Source organism: Phacochoerus africanus, chromosome X, assembly GCF_016906955.1.
Source record: "Phacochoerus africanus isolate WHEZ1 chromosome X, ROS_Pafr_v1, whole genome shotgun sequence".
NCBI lineage: Eukaryota > Metazoa > Chordata > Mammalia > Artiodactyla > Suidae > Phacochoerus > Phacochoerus africanus.
In genome coordinates this window covers 67,126,883-67,145,235 of record NC_062560.1, presented here as the reverse complement: position 1 = coordinate 67,145,235, position 18,353 = coordinate 67,126,883, and the positions used below count along the sequence as shown (strand labels likewise).

General features: G+C 33.4%; 1 non-coding gene across 1 annotated transcript; it reads left to right on the top strand.

Moving 5' to 3' along the window:
* The first annotated feature begins 18,060 nt into the window (after positions 1-18,060).
* On the top strand, positions 18,061-18,131 carry LOC125119015 (small nucleolar RNA SNORD77). The gene has a single exon (XR_007132978.1). It is a non-coding gene; the product is annotated as a small nucleolar RNA SNORD77 (small nucleolar RNA).
* Positions 18,132-18,353: the final 222 nt, after the last annotated feature.

Below are 18,353 nucleotides of genomic sequence, written 5' to 3'. Positions count from 1 at the left end.
TTCTTCATGCTTCACAATCTTGCAAAGCAACTACTTCTTGGGAGAACTAATTTGTACTACTCTGAACACTATCAAGAGGCTATTCCACAGCTTGCTAAACTCACAGAAGATATACTTCCAGACTCACTAGATCCCAGAGATGCAATAGATATTGTTTTTATTTAATAACCTTAAGGTCATGTGTCCTTGCTGTGGTGCTTAGTAAGAGAATGTGTCAAAAATGCCATGAGCTTCATGCTATGCATACACTCATCTTACTCTGTTATAATCTTTTTTTCATTTTTTTGCTTTTTGTATGTATGTATGAATGCATGTGATCCAAACATGAATTTAGAGTGGATATATGAGATGAATTGTTTTAAGCCATATTGAAACATTTAGATCACATGCTGAGCTCTACCATATTGTTTGTTTCAAGTGTTATTGGTGGTAATAACAGCAATTTCCTTTGGAATCAGAAAAAAGTTTTATTGCACACAAAAATGGAATAATTTGAGGTCACCAGAAAGGCAATGCTCAACAATGTCTCTCATAAGGATGACTAAAATTTTTGAGGTATTTTTTGTGGGTTAAGCATTAGTCTTTTCATACATTCTCTTTGAAAATGCTAATTTTAACACATTAAGTCCTTAACAACGTATTGGGAAGTTGTTGTTTGCATAAACCTAAGCATGAGTGGAACAGGAATAAAAGCCTAAAAAATAGAAAAAAATGCTCAGAAAGAAGTGTTAAGGATTCCAAAGATAACTTTTTGGGATTTCATAAACTTGACATTTACTGGGCCCACTTGAAGGATTCACCAATTCACTTCTGTCTGACAAATTATTAAATGAATAAAGAGCAAAACTTTGAAACCCAAAAGTGGGTGAGATATTTGGAGTAGGTCTCATTAAGTCCTCCCCAAAATGTCAATTCTACTATTATGTCATTTTAGTTTCAGGGTGTAAGATTTTGTTGTTGTTGTTGTTGTTGTTGTTGTTGCTATTTCTTGTAGGGAACATATGTTGTGGCCCATAAAGCCTCTTCAAATCATCTACCTATACTGTAAAATGGGGTAAGTGATAGTTAAAGAAAGTGAGAATAGCAAATGAAATGAGAACAAAGTATAAAAAGGCATTCTTTTTTGTTGTTGTTGCTATCTCTTGGGCTGCTCCCGCGGCATATGGAGGTTCCCAGGCTAGGGGTCGAATCGGAACTGTAGCCACCGGCCTACGCCAGAGCCACAGCAACGCGGGACCCGAGCCGCGTCTGCAACCTACACCACAGCTCACGGCAACGGCGGATCGTTAACCCACTGAGCAAGGGCAGGGACCGAACCCGCAACCTCATGGTTCCTAGTCGGATTCGTTAACCACTGCGCCACGACGGGAACTCCTCAGGGTGTAAGATTTTAAGTGGCTATTAGAGAACTTCTTTTGCTTTTGTATATATTCCTTTCCATATTATTATTATTATTATTATTATTATTATTATTATTGTTATTATTATTATTGTCTTTTTGCCATTTCTTGGGCTGCTCCCGCAGCATATGGAGGTTCCCAGGCTAGAGGTCTAATCGGAGCTGTAACCATCGGCCTATGCCAGAGCCACAGCAATGTGGGATCTGAGCCGTGTCTGCAACCTACACCACAGCTCATGGCAATGCCGGATCCTTAACCCACTGAGCAAGGCCAGGGATCAAACCCGCAACCTCATGGTTCCTAGTCGGATTCGTTAACCACTGAGCCACGACGGGAACTCCCTCCATATTATTTTGAACCAGTTTATATGCAATAAAAATCAAGTGGTTACGATATTGCTATAAACCATGGACCTCCAATAAAGGTTTGGCATAGAGAAGTAATGTAAAATAAACCAGGGATGCTAGACCTTGTTATGCAGTGGAAAAGGGTGACCATTCAAAATATGAAATCTAAACCAGGAAGTACTCTTAATCATCGTTCTACTTCACTTGAAGGAAGATGTGCAAATTTTTTAGTTTACAAAAGGCAAGACTTTTAACTGGAGGACTATGTTAGACTAGAAAGGACACTATTTTTCTAATTTATAAGGAAAGCAGATGAACTAGAAAAGACCTTGATCATATATATTATTTTAAAAAATCTTCTGAAGATAGTTTATAAATATACTGGTGATGGACTGAGTCTGAAGGCAAGGAAAACAGCCACAAGATTTGTAAAAGTATAAGCATGAGATAATAAGATTTGAAGTTGGAAAATGTCATGAACATCCATGAACAATTGAAAAATAGTGTTGAGAAAGAAAGTCTCAATGCCAAGAAGTGAGGTAGATTATTAGAATATAATAGATTCAATTGTTATCTCATTAAAAAGAGGTCATCAGGAGATCACCTGCTTTAAAGAGTGTGATGTTTATATAGTAGTGCTGCCTAACAATGAAACTGAAAAACCAATCATGTTGGTTTTGTATATTTTTCTTGCCCTAGTTTCTAGGACATTCACAGCTTAGTTTAGTGTTTTAAATTCTTTACCCTGTGGTCCCTGCCACAATCTTCTCTTCTTTTTTAAATCAGGAGATCTCCTTAATTCCATACATGAATCTCAATAGTCTCATAAAACTCTTGAAATTGTGGGCAAAATATTAATGAGTTTTTAACTGTCATGTTTATTTATTTTTTTAATTAAAGTGTGGTTGATTTTAAATGTTTCTCCAACTTCCATTATACAGCAAAGTGGCCCAATCACATACAATTCCCTGTGCTGTACAGTAGGTCCCCATTGCCCATCCACTCCAAATGTAACAGTTTGCATTCAAAAATACCAAACTCCCTGTCCTTCACACTCCATCCCCCCTTCCTACCTAGAAACAATAAGTCTATTCTCCTTGGCTGTGATTGGTTTCTGTTTTGCAGATAGGGTCATCTGTGCCATATTTCATATTCTGCAAATATGTGATTTCATATGGTATTTGTCTTTCTCTTTCTGGCTTACTTCACTTGGTATGAGACTCTCTAGTTCCATTCATGTTGCTGAAGATGGCATAATTTTGTTCTTTTTTATGGCTGAGTAGTATTCCATTGTAGATATGTACCACATTGTCTTAATCCATTCATCTATCAATGGGCATTTTTGTTGTTTCCATGTCTTGGCTGTTGTAAATAGCACTGCAAGGAACACTGTATATATATTTTTAATGTATGTTTTGTCAGGATATATGCCCAAGAGTGGGATTGCTGGGTCATATAGTAGTTAAATATTTAGTTTTCTGAGGTACCTCCATAATATTTTCCATACTGGTTGTACCAGCTTACATTCCCACCAACAGTGAAGGAGGGTACCCTTTATCCACACCCTCTCCAGCATTTATTTGCTGACTTGTTAATGGTGGGCATTCTGACTACTCATTGTAGTATTGATTTGTATTTGTCTAATAATTAGCAATGTTGAGCATTTTTTCATGTGCCTGTTAGCCCATCCATATGTATTTGGAGAATTTTCCATTTAGGTCTTGCCATATTTCAATTGGGATGTTTGTTTTTTCACTGTTGTATGTATATTTAGGAAATTAGGTCTTTGTTTGTTGAATCATTTGCAAAGATTTTTCTCCCATTCTGTAGGTTGTCTTTTAATTTTTTTTAATGGTTTCCTTTGCTGTGCAAAAGCTTTTGAGTGTGACTAGGTCCCCATTAGTTTATTTTTGTCTTTATCATCATTATTCTGGGAGGTGGATTAAATAAGATGTTGCTGTGATTTATGTTGAAGAGTGTTCTGCCTGTTTTCCTCTAAGAGTTTTATAGTATCTGGCCTTATATATAGGGCTTTAATCCATTTTTAGTTTATTTTATGTATGGTGTTAAAGAGTGTTCTAATTTTCTTTTTTTTTATATGTAGCTTTCCATTTTCCCAGCACCATCTATTGAAGAGGCTAGCTTTCTTCAACTGTATGTCCTTGCCCCCTTTAACATAGAATAGTTGATCGTAGTTGCTTGGTTTAAATAAACTGTCATGTTAAGTATTGTTTCTATTGTGAACTATTTTCAAATATATTTTGGGTAAAATGAGTAGGAGACAAAAAGAATTGAAAAATAAAAAAAAATTGCAAATATCTCATGGACCTTTATATCAAAAACACAAACAACCCAATCCAAAAAATAGGCATAAAATATACATAGATATTTCTCCAAAGAAATTATACAAATGACTAATAGACTCGTGAAAAGATGCCCCACATTGCTAATTATTAGAGAAATGCAAATCAAAACAAAAATGAGATAGCACCTCACAGCAGTCAAAATGGCTATTATCAAAAAGTCTACATATGATAAATGCTAGAGAGGATGTGGAGAAAAAGGAACCTTTGCACACTGTTGGTCAGAGTGTTAATTGCTGCATCAACTAGAGAAAACAGTACAGAAGCTCCCTCAAAAAACAAAGATTGAACTATCATGTGATTTAGTACTTCGGTCCCTCAGTGTATTTCTAAATAAAAGAAAACCCTAATTAAAAACATATATACACTACAATTTTCTTTTTTTATTTCCCCAATATATTATTTTTTTCTACTGTAAAGCATGGTGACACAGTTCACATACATGTATACACTATTTTATCTCATATTTTCCTGCTCTATCATAAGTGACTAGACATAGTTCACAGTGCTACACAGTAGGATCTCATTGTTAATCCATTCCAAAGGAAATAGTCTGCATCTATTAACCCCAAGCTCCCAATCCATCCCACTCCCTCCTCCTCCACCTTGGCAACCACAAGTCTATTCGCCAAGTCCATGATTTTCTTTTCAGTGGAAAGTTTCATTTGTGCCGTATATTAGATTCCAGATATAAGTGACATCATATGGTATTTGTCTTTCTGACATACTTCACTCAGTATGAGAGTCTATAACTCCATCCATGACCCAGAAATCCCGCCCTTGGGTGTATAACTGGACAAAGTGCTCCTTAAAAAAGACACATGCACCCGCATGTTCATTGCAGCACTATTCACAATAGCCAAGACATGGAAAAAACCTAAAAGTTCATTTACAAATGATTGGATTAGTAAGATGTTGTATATATACTCAATGGAATACTACAATCCAATTTTCACAGCAGTATAATTTACAATGGCCTGGGGAAACAATTTAATTGTCTATCATTAGTTACAAGGATAAAGAAGATATGGAATATTACTCAGCCAAAAGAAAGAATGAACTTTAGCCCTTTGCAAGAATATAGATTGAACTTAGAGTACTATGCTTAGTGAAATGTTACAACTAGAAAGACAATTACTACATATTATCACTTATATGTGGAATCTACAAACAACCCACAAATTTATATGGAAACATAAAAGACCCAGAACAGCCAAAGCAATCCTGAGAAACAAAAAATAAGCAGACATCAGGTAGTATTACAGATTCAACCACAAAACTACTTGAACTGATCAACAAATTCAGCAAACTAGCAGGATATAAGATTAACATTCAAAAATCAGTCATATTTCTGTATACTAACAATGAAATATTGAAAAGGAATACAAAAATACAATACCTTTTAAAATTGGACCCCAAAAAATCAAATGCTGGGGATTACACCTGACCAAGGAAGTAAAAGATTTATATGCTGAGAACTATAAAACATTAATCAAGGAAATTAAAGAAGATGTAAAGAAATGGAAAGATATTCCACACTCCTGGGTTGGAAAAATTAATATTGTAAAAATAGCTAAATACCCAAAGCAATCTACAAATCTAACGCAATATCTATCAAATTACCCATGACATTTTCGCAGAACTAGAACAAAAATTTATATGTAACCACAAAAGACCCAGAATTGCCAAAGCAATTCTGAGGAACAAAAACCTAGCATGAAGCAGAACTCCCCCAATGTCAGGCAATATTACGAAGCCAAAGTCATCAAGACAGTGTGGTACTGGTACAAAAAAAGACATACAGACCAATGAATCAGAATAGAGAACCCAGAAATAAACCCAGACACCTATGGCCAATTAATCTTTGACAAAGGAGGCAAGAATATAAAACTGGAAAAAGACAGTCTTTTCAGCAAATGATGCCTGGAAACCTGGACAGCTGCATGCAAATCAATGAGACTAGAACACACCCTCACACCATGCAGAAAAATAAACTCAAAATGGCTGAAAGACTTAACTATAAGACAAGAAAGCATCAAACTCCTGGAAGAGAACATAGGCAAAACATTCTCTGACATCAACCTTATGAATATTTTCTCAGGTCAGTCTCCCAAAGCAACAGAAATAAAGGCAAAAATAAACCAATGGGATCTAATCACACTGACAAGCATTTGCACAGCAAAGGAAACCAAAAAGAAAACAAAAAGACAACTTACACAATAGGAGAAAATAGTTTCAAATGATGAAACTGACAAGGGCATAGTCTCTAAAATATACAAGCAACTTATACAACTCAATAGAAAAAAACCAACAATCCAATGGAAAAATGGGCAAAAGACTTGAATAGACACTTTTCCAAGGAAGATATACATATGTCCAACAAGAACATGATAACATGCTCACACATCACTGGTTATTAGAGAATTGCAAAACAAAACTACCATGAGATACCACCTCACACCAGTCAGAATGGCCATCATTAATAAGTACAAAAATAACAAATGCTGGAGGTGGTGTGGAGAAAAGGGAACACCCCTGCACTGTTGGTGGGACTGTAAGCTGGTACAACCATTATGGAAATCAATATGGAGATACCTTAGAAGTCCATCCATAGAACTACCATATGACCCAGCAACCCCAATCTTGGGCATATATTCGGAAAAAAACTTTCCTTAAAGACACATGCACCCACATGTTCATTGCAGCTCTATTCACAATAGCCAAGACATGGAAACAACCCAAATGTCCATCGACAGACGATTTATTAGGAATGTGTGGCACATATGCACAATGGAATTCTACTCAGCCATAAAAAAGAACAAAATAATGCCACTTGAAGCAACAAGAATGGAACTGTAGACTTTCATACTAAGTGAAATAAGTCAGAAAGAGTAAGCCAAACACCATATAATATCACTTATATCTGGAATCTAATATATGGCACAAATGAACCTTTCCACAGAAAATTGACTCATGGACTTGGAGAACAGACTTGTGGTTGCCAAGGGTGGGGGGTAGGGAGTGGGGTGGACTGGGAGCTTGTGGATAGTAGATGCAAAATATTGCACTTGGAGAGTATCTAGTCACTTGTGCTAGAAAATGTTGTAAGTTAAAATGAGAAAAAGAATGTATATATGAGTTGGTCAATTTTCTGTACATCAGAAATTGACAGAACATTGTAAGTCATTTATGATGGAAAAATATCTTTAAAAAATATCTTTAAAAAATAAAATAAATGATTAACAGGAAAAAAACATGAAAAGGCTCTGAAAAATATAAGGAAGGCAAATCATTTACAGACCACATGACCTGAAAAAGAACAGAACAGTGGGTTTCCTAGATTTTCTTTTTCCCTCATATAACAAATTTGGTGCTAGATGAGCAGAACCTAGAAATATCGACAGTTGTGGATTAGAAAAATCCTACAAATCCTTTCTCAAGACAAAGGACCAGAAAAGGGGTATCCTAGGAAGATATAAAACTTTAGACAATACTATCCCTATTCCAGTCAAATGTCACAGAAAAAAAAAAGTGGCATGCAACTCTACCTCTTCCAGTAAATGTGGGGAGCTTAGATTTTTCTCCCTCACCAGCTGTAATAAGTTATTTCATGCCAAAACAACACCCACTCCACTGGAGTGATGTCAGATAAGAGAGGATTCAGGACTTTTATTCCCAAGGACCTGTAAAAGCCCCCTCCCATTTATAGTGTTAGAGACTCTGTGTGGAACCTTCATTTCAATGAAGGTCTGATAGTAGTGAGGCAGCGCTCACCCTCCTGGTCAGGGTGATATCAGAGTAGAATTAGTAGGGACTCAGGACTTTCATTAGTGGGAATAATGGTATCATCCCTCACAGCTTCAATAGAGGCCACATGAGAATAGAAACAAAGTGATCATCAAAAGAGATAGAGTGGGGAACTTAAACTTTCATCCCATGTGTCAGTAATATGATAGCACTTAAACATGATAAAAGATTTCCATACACTCTCTCAAAAACTAATAGAATAATTGGAAAAAAAATTAGCAAAGATATAGAACTACACAATACCATCAATTAACTTGATCTGAGTGACATTATTAGAATATTACACCCAGCAATAGCAGAAAATATGTTATTTTTAAAAATATTCTAAAATAAATTAGATTCTGTGCCATAAAACAAGCTTCAATCAACATAAGTATTTTGAGTTTTTTTAATTCTTATTTTATATTGGTATAGTTTATTTACATTGTGTTTCAGTTGTACAGCAAAGTGATTCAATTATGTGTGTGTGTATATATATTTCCATTATTTTACATATAATATATATTTACAATTTTATAATATACATATTACATAAATATATACATAAATATATATTTCCATTATTATTCATATTATTTTCCCATATAGGTATTACAGAATATTGAGTAGATTTACTTGTGGTATACAGTAGGTCTTTGTTTATTACCTATTTCATATATAATTGTGTATGTTGATCCCAAACTCCTAATTTTTCCCTACCTCCTCACCTTTCCACTTTGGTAAGTATAAGTTTATTTTCTATGTCTATGAGTTCATTTTTATTTTGTAAATAAGTTTATTTGTATCATTTTTCAGATTCTACATGTAAGTGACATCATATGATACTTATCTTTCTCTGTCTGACTTACTGTGATAATCTCTGTTGCTGCAAATGGCATTATTTCATTATTTTTTATGGCTAATATTTCACTGTACACATGTACCACACTTTATTTTATCCATCCCTTTGTTGATGGACATTTAGGTTTCTTCTATGTCTTGACTACTGAAAATAATGCTGTTTTGAACATTATAGTGCATTGTTGTTTAAAATTATGGTTTCCTACATATACGTGCCCAGGAGTGTGATTACTGGATCATGTGGTAGTTTTATTTTCAGATTTCTGAGAAAACTTCATACTGTACTCCATAGTGGATTACCAATTTACATTTCTACTGAGAATGTAGGAGGGTTACCTTTTCTCCACACCCTCTCTAGCATTAATATTTGTAGAATTTTAATGATGACCATTCTGACTTGGGTGAAGTGTTATCTCACTATAGTTTTGGTTTGCATTTCTCTAATAATTAGCAATGGAGAGCATCTTTTCATAGGCCTGTTGGCTCTCTGTATGTCTTCTTTGGAGAAATGTCTATTTAGGTCTTCTGCCCATTTTTGATTGGGTTTTTTATTTTTTAATGTTTTTTTAATATTGAGTTATTTGCATATTTTGGTGATTAATCCCTTGTCAGTTATATCATTTGCAAATATTTTCTTCCATTTTGTGGGTTGTGTTTTTGTTTTGTTGATGATTTCCTTTGTCACACAAAAGCTTTTAAATTTAATTAGGTCCCATTTGTTTATTTTTGTTTTTATTTTCATTATGCTTGTAAGTAGATCCAATGTATATTGCTGTGATTTAGGTTAAAGAGAGTTCTACTTATGTTTTCCTCTAAGACTTTTAGAGTATCCTATCTTAGATTTAGGACTTTAATCCACCTTGAGCTTATTTTTGTATATATTATAAAGAATGTTCTAATTTTATTCATTTCCTTGTAGCTGTTGAGTTTTCCCAGCACCATTTATTGAAGAGAATGTCTTTTCTTCATTGTATATTATCTTCTCCCTTGTCATAGAGTAATTGATCATAGGTATATGGGTTCATTTCTCAGTACTCTATCCTATTCCATTGATCTTTAAATCTTTGTGCCAGAGCCATAAAGTTTTGATTGCTGTAGCTTTATAATATAGTCTGAAGTCAGAAAGCCTGATTCCTTCAACTTAGTTTCTCTTTCTCATGATTATTTTGGCTATTGATGGTCTTTTGTGTTTCCATACAAACTGTAAGATTTTTTGTTGTATACTTGTAAAGATTCCCATTGGTAATTTGATAGGGATTTTATTGAATCTGTAGATTGTTTTGGGTACCATAGTCATTTTTACAATATGGATTCTTCCAATCAAAGAACATGGTATATCTTTTTGTCTGTGTAATCTTTTATTTCTTTCATCAGCATTTCATGGTTTTCTTTTACCTCCTTAGGTAAGTTTATTCCTAGGTATTTTATTATTTTGATGCAATGGTAAGTGTTATTATTTCCTTAATTTCTATTTCTGATCTTTTATTTTTAATGTATAAAAATGCAACAGATTTTTATATATTAATTTTATATCCTGCAACATTATCACATTCATTTATGAGTTCTAGTAGTTTTCAAATAGCACTTTTAGGATTTTCTATGTATAGTATCATGTCATCTGCCAACATTGATATTTTTATTTCTTCTTTTCCAATTTGGATAACTTTTCTTTCTTTTCTTCTCTGATTGTTTTAGCTAAGACTTCCAAAACTATGTTGAATAAAAGTAGTGAGAGTGGACATACTTGTCTTGTTCCTTAGAGGAAATGCTTTCAATATTTGACTGTTGAGTATGATGTTTCATTTGGGTTTGTCATATAAGGCCTTTACTATGTTTTGATGTATGTTTTCTCTATGCCTACTTTCTGGAGATGTTTTATCATAAATGGGTGTTGAATTTTGTCAGAAGATTTTTCTGTATCTATTGCAATGATCATATTGATTTTATTCTTCAATTTGTTGATGTGGTTTATCACACTGTTTGATTTGTGGACATTGAAAAATCCTTGCATCCTTGGGATAAATCCCAGGTGATCATTGTGTGTGGTCCTTTTAATGTATTGCTGGATTCAGTTTGCTAGTATCTTGTTAAGGATCTTTTCATCTAATTTCATCAATGATATTGGCCTGTAATGTGTGTGTGTGTGTTATTCGTATCTAGTTTTGGTGCCACCATGATGCTTACCTCATAGAATGAGTTTGGGAGTGTTCTTTTTTCTGCAGATTTTTGGAAGAATTTCATAAGGATAGGTGTTAACTGTTTTCTAAATGTTTGATAAAATTTACCTATGATCCCATCTGGTCCTGTACTTTTGTTTTTTGGGAAGTTTTTTATTACAGTTTCATCTTCAGTCCTAGTGATTTGTTACTCATATTTTCTATTTCTTCCTATTTCAGTCTTGGGAGATTGCAGCTTTCTAAGAATCTGTCCATCTATTCTAGCTTGTACATTTTCATATAATATGTATTACATCCCCATGACATATTTATTTTATAACTGTAAGTTTCAACCTTTTTACCCCTTTACCTATTCCACCTCCATAATCCACTAATCTGTTTTCTGTATCTATGAGTTTCTTTAAGATACCATAATTATGTGAGATTATATAATATTTGTTTCCCTCTTTCTGATGTATTTCTTTTAGCATAATGCCCTCAGGCTCCATCCATTTTGATACAAATGGAAAGATTTCCTTTGTTTTTATAACTGAATAATATACCAATGTATATAAGCATAACTTTTTTATTGTGCTTTCTCTTTTTGTGCTTTGCACATATTACATTTTTTACAAATCAAAGGCTTATATCAATCTTGCATCAAGCAACTCTATCAGAAAAAGTTTTCCAACACTACTTGCTAATTTTGTGTCATGGCATCATACTTTGGTAATTCCTGCAATATTTTAAATTTTTCTTTCTTATTATAGTTGGCATGATGATCTGTGGTCAGTAATCTTTGAGGTTACTATTGTAATTTTTTTAGTGTACCATTAACCACACATACATATAAGATGACAAACATTAATAAGTGTGTGTTTTCTGACTGCTCCATTGACCACCCATTTACCTATATCTCTCCTTCTTCCTTCGGCCTCTATATTCTCTGAGACACAATATTGAAATTAGGCCAGCTAATTACTCTACTATATCCTCTAAGTGTTCAAGTGAAAGGAAGTGTTCCGTGTCTCTCACTTTAAATCAAAAGTGAGAAATGTTTAAACTTAGTGTGGAAAGTATGTCAAAAACAAAATAGGCCAAAAGATAGGACTCTTGAACCAGTTAGTCAAGTTGTGGATGCAAACAAAAAGTTCGTGAAGGGAATTAAAAGTGCTACTTCAGTGAACACAAAAATAATAAGAAAGACAAACATATTATTGATACAGAAACAAGTCTGAGTGGCATGGAGGTAAGATCAAACTAGTCACTAAATTTCCTTAAGCCAAACCCTAGTCCAGAGAAAGGTCTCAACTTTCTTTGACTATGAGTACTAAGAAAGGTGAAGAAGCTGCCAAAGAAAAAATTGAAGCTAGCAGAATTTGGTTCATAAATTTAAGGAAGGAAGCCATCTGCATAACATAAAAGTTCAGGATGAAGCTGAGAGTGCTGATGTAGAAGCTATAGCAAGTTATCCAGAATATGCCATTAATATAATTAAGGAACAACAACATTTTAAGATAGACAAAACAGTCTTACTGGGCAAAGGATGCCATGTAGGGCTTTCATAGTCACAAAGGAGAAGTCAATGAGTAACTTCAAATACTCAGGGATAGGCTGACTCACTAGTTAGTTACTAATGCAACTAACTTTAAGTTGAGTCCAATACTCATTTAACCTCATTCCAATAACCTAGGGTGCTTAGTAATTATGTTAAATGTATGCTACCTGAATTCTATAAATTTTAACTGCTAAGCCTCGATGATAGCACATTTGTTTACAACACAGTTTAGTGAATATTTTAAGCATATTGTTGAGAACTACTGCTCAGAAAAAAGGTTCCTTTCAAAATATTACTGCTTATTGATAATGCACCAGATAACCCAAAAGCTCTAATGCAGATGTACAAGTAGCTGTACATGTTGTTTTCTTTTTTAATACAACATAATTTAAAGCCCATGGATCATTTCAACTTTAAGTCTTATATTTAGGAAATACATTTAATAAGTCTATAGCTGCCATAAATAGTAATTCTTCTGATAGATCTGGGCAAAATTAATTGAAAACCCTTTGGAAAAGTTTTACCAGTCTAGGTGTCATTAAAAACATTTATGACTCATGGGAAGAAGTCAAAATATCAACACTAACGGAAATTTGGAATAAGTTGATTCCACCCCTCACGGATGACTTTGAGGTGTTCAAGACTTCAGTGGAGGGAGTAACTGCAGACATGGTGGGAATATCAATAGAACTAGAATTAGAAGGGAAATTTGAAAATATACCTGAATTGCTAAAATCTCCTGACAAAACTTTAATGAAGAGATGCTTCTTATGGATAAGCAAAGATGTTTTCTTCAGGTGGAATCTACTCCTGGTTAAGATGCTGTGAAGATTGTTGAAATAACAACAAGGGAATTAGAGTATTACAAAGCATTTAGAGTATTATCAACTTAGTTGATAAAGAAGTGGCAAGGTTTTAGAGGGTTATCTCCAACTTTGAAAGAAGTTCTACTGTAGGTAAAATGCCATAAAATAGCATTGCATGCTACAAAGTAATTGTTCTTGAAAGAAATAGTCAAATGAAGTGGCAAAATTATTTTTTTCTTGTTTTAGGAAATTGCCACAGCCACTTCAAACTTCATCAACCACCGTCCTGATCAGTCAGCAGCCATCAACATCAAAGCAAATAACAAATTCTCCACTAATAAAAAGATTATGACTTGCTGAAGACATAGATGATGTTTAGTATTTTTAGCAATCCAGTATTTTTTTTAATTTAGGTATGTACATTTTAAAAATATAATGCTATTGCAAACTATGGTTTAATGTAAGCATAACTTTTATATTCACTGGAAAACCAAAAATTTTTTTGTGGCTTTCATTATCGCAATATTTGCTTTATTGTGATGATCTGGAAATTAACCTAGGTGAGTATGACTGTATTTATACCACATTTTCCTTATTCCTTATTCTTTCATCCATCAGTGGTTGCTTCTATGTATTGGCTCTTTTAAATAATTCTACATTAAATATAGGGTGCATATTTCTTTTTGAGTTAGTGCTTTTGTTTCTTTTGGATAAATACCCAGAAGTTGAATTGCTGGATCATATATCGATTTTATTTTCAATTTTTAAAGAACCCTCCATACTTTTTTCTATAATGTTCACACCAGTTTGCCTTCCCACCAACAGTGAACAACTTTTCCTTTTTTTCTTTTACTTTTTTCAGATAAAATGAACAGAAAAGAAGGCAGAAAGAAAACAGAAAGAATGATAAACAAAAATAAAATAAAAATCAACCATAATTTAATCATCTATCCATTCATGGTAACCAATAAAATTTGAAAAATAATACTAATAATGTTATGTAATCTACTCATGTTATCTAATAGTATATTTTGAATATCTCCCCTGGTGGAAATAACTAATCGTAATACTATTTTAAATAGCTATGTCATATTTATTTCTTTGATTGTATAGGTTATAATCTATAATATCGCTCATCACCAATACAGTATCCCCCCATCCACAGTTTCAGTTTCACTTTCTGACGTTTTGGTTACCTACAGTCAACTACTGATTCAAAAGTATTAAATGAAAAATTCCAGAAGTAAACAATTCATGTTTTTAATTGTTTACTGTTCTGAGTAGCATGATTAAATTTGCACCAACTCATTCTATCTGGCCGAGAACATGATTTATCCCTCTGTCCAGTGTATATGCTACCCACCCATAAGTATAGCAAAAAAACATGGTTAAGCATAAGTTTTGGTACTGTCCATAGTTTCAGACATCCACTGGGGGCCTTAAAACCTATCCTCTGTAGGTAATAGTGATGGGCTACAGTATTTTTCATAAACTATACTGTAACCCTTGTAGCTAAATCTGCTTGTAATTTAATTACATCTTTAAGCTAAATATCTAGAAATTGAACTCTAAGGTCAAAAGGAATGCTAATTTTCTAAAGACACTTTTAATTTAATGTGAAATTACTGTCTAAAATCTGTCATTTTTATAGAAACTTTTCTTTTTACAGATTGGCTCATTCATAAACTCATTTAACACTTACTATAATACTTAAAGATAATTATTGTTGTTACCTCTGTTTTACTGATTATAAAATTGTATCAGAGAAGCTAAGCAAATTAAATCCAAGATAGAGAGCCAATAAGGACTCCGACTCGTTATCTGCCTCCAAAATCTATGTTCTTTCCAAATACCACAGTCCGTGGTTATTGACTTTCACATTTTGAGTAGTCTCACAGTGTAGCACATGGATCCTGATCACATTTACATATTAGTAGGACAGTCCACCAAACACTTTCTTTTCCTTTGTTTCTTTCTTTTTCCTTTTTTTTTTCCTTCCTCAGTATGGCCACATCCACAGCATATGGAAATTCCTAGGCCAAGAATTGAATCTGAGCCACAGCTGTGACCTATGCTGCAACTGTAACAACACTTGATCCTTAAAGACACTGGGCCAGGCTGGGGGTCAAACCCATGCCTCTGCAACAAACTGAGCTGCTGAAGTCTGAGTCTTAGACTTCACCTCAGGGGAAACTCCACCACTTTCTTGTTTTCAATTTGTCTCTAGAGTCTATTTGGTCATTAAAGCCTTGAGAACATTTCTTGTTAGAGGTATGTGGGAGTATAGCAATTTGGACTACATCAATAGTTTCATCAGAGTTTTTTTTTAATCTTGGGAAATTTTCTAATTGCACTCCAAATAAGCTTCTATTTTAATGTTTGTTTCTTTTATTTCTAGAAATTAACATTCATAGCACTTTTTCTTCTTATTTCTTTGTTCTGTGGTGTCTGTTTCTCTCTCTCTCTCTCTCTCTCTCTCTCTCTCTCTCTCACACACACACACACACACACACACACACATACAAATGCTCTAACACATCTCACACATATCTGTGTCAAGTTAAGAGCAGGAAATGTCTGGTGGACTGTGTTCATAATATATAGAAATGATTAAGAATCATGTGCTGCATTCTGAGACTACTCCAAATATGGAAAATAACACAGGCTGTGGTTTCATGGAAAAAAACATAAAATTTGGAGGCAGATAAACTGTATGAGACCTATTTGTCTCTCTAATCTTGGGTTTACTTCACTTAACTTTTCTTTTTTCCTAATTAGCAAAATGAGTATAGACTCTATTCTAGACTCATGTAGCTGTGAGGGTAAGCTTTGTTTGTTCCATTGTGGGTAAGCTTTCCAAAACAACTCTATGCATCATAGTTAATAAGGATACATTTCTAGAAAAATTATTGCTTAAAAAATATACCTTCTTGAAAGGTACTAATTTACAATTCAACTAACAAGGACTATTTTCCCTGAACAATCACCAAGATAACATGCTATCATTTACTTTAATTGATGTTATTTTTACAGGATACATATATCTCATTTTTCTATTAATTTGTAGTAATTTGATATTGAGGTTGGGTATATTTTCATGCTTATAGATAGTTTGCATTTTTTTTCTTTATTGGATTCAAAGTTTTTGTTCTTTGTCAGTTTCTCTGGGGTGTTAATCTTTTGTCTTATATCATGAATAATAACTGTTTTTAAGGCTGTTAACTTTTTTGGTTGCATATGTTGCAAATAGTTTCCTCCAGTTTTGTACTTGACTTTTGACTATGTTTATAATGTATTTTGTTATAGACTTTTATTATTTATATGAAATTAAAAATTTAGTGATTGAATGGCTTACTATTGTTCCTAAGACAAAACACACACTTTCTATCATAGCTTGAATAAGGCCATGCATTATCTAGTTCACACTTACCTCTCCAAATTTATTACATCCTACTTTTCTATAGCTCAGTATTATCTCCCATCGTGTCCTCTTCATGTTCCATGAACATGCCAGGTCAAATTTCTCCTCAGGGTCTTTGAACATTCCATATTTTCTGCCTGGAAAGTTCTTACCCAACTCTTTGATGGATGACCTCTTCAAATTATTCAAGTCCTAATACAAATACCACTTAATCAAAATTTTCATTGACTACCATTAAATTAGTTTATTCTAGGCATTTGTTTTACATAATTACTTTTATTCCTTTATTATACTTCATGCAATAACTACCTTATTTTTTCCTACTCTTCTCAATTGATGAAGGTAAAGACTTTTTATCTTGTTCACTTTTATATATACTCCAGCTCTAGGAAGCACTTAGCAAATAGTAAGTGCTTCATAAATATTTGTTAAAGAGGATATATCTTACTTTTTGAATATATTTTAAATATATATATTTTACATAATTGGCTCATATTGTAAATATGACTTTTTATATTTAAGCCAAAGCAAAATTTGCATTTTATTTTAGTCAACATTGTAACCTATATCAATGTTGTAACTTTATAACATGAATCATTAAAATATTAATAAAATAGTTTTAATAGGTCTCTAACATTATGACAAATGGATAGAGTTTATGCAATCATTCCTCTGTCATTGGTTATTTACACTGTGTGCTATTGTATGCTATTATATATAGCACCAGAATACCCTCTTTGACAAGAACATTTTTAATCAAAATTAGTTCCCTGGAGATTCCTCAAAGTAGAATTACTAACTTAAAGTGCATAAACATTTAAAAATTCCTGAAACATTTTTCCAAATTGCTTTCCTCAAAGGGAGTTATCTTTTTTCATTGCAGTAAAATATTTATCTCCTATACATTCTGATTACCCAAAAATCACTTCTACATGTGGTTCACAGAAAGCTGAACTTTGGGTCAGTGGGACATTTGAAATTCTCCCACTCAGTCATTCCTTTTTTTGTCACATAGTCTCCAATAAACTATTTTATTTATTTTATTTTTATTTTTATATGGAGATTGATTTAGTGAACTTTTTATACTCCCTGCTGATAAAACATATTAGAAAACTGAAAAGTTTCACTGTGGTTACAGATGAAATTTCACAATACTGAATTAGATATTAGAAATGGGTGAATTACACTCTGGATGTCCCTGTGGTCTGCAAATTTAATATATGCCTTTAAACAAATGAAACATTTCATTAACTTGAGAAACAATTTTGTAGCCATAATCAACACTCTGTTATGTCACTTTCTCTACCATTATTTGTGTTTAAAATTCATGGTTCTACCTTTAGAACAAGAATAGTGGGTCTACTACTATGATGCCTGCATAGTTCAACAAATTGAACCATGAAAGAGGTATATACCATTTGTTGGCTGTAGAATTAAAAAAAAGAATAGTGAGTCTGAAATATGACAATTTCCTGTCACTGCCCTTCACAGCTACTTTTAAACAGAGCACATAAGACCATGCCATGGGGGAGGTAGGATATCACTGGTGTCTCTGTGGTTCAAAATAGACCCCCAAGAACCTATTTTAAATATCCAGCTATCCTCTGGGGTAACCCATGATGCTCTCAGGAGGCACAAACTCACTATCATAGATT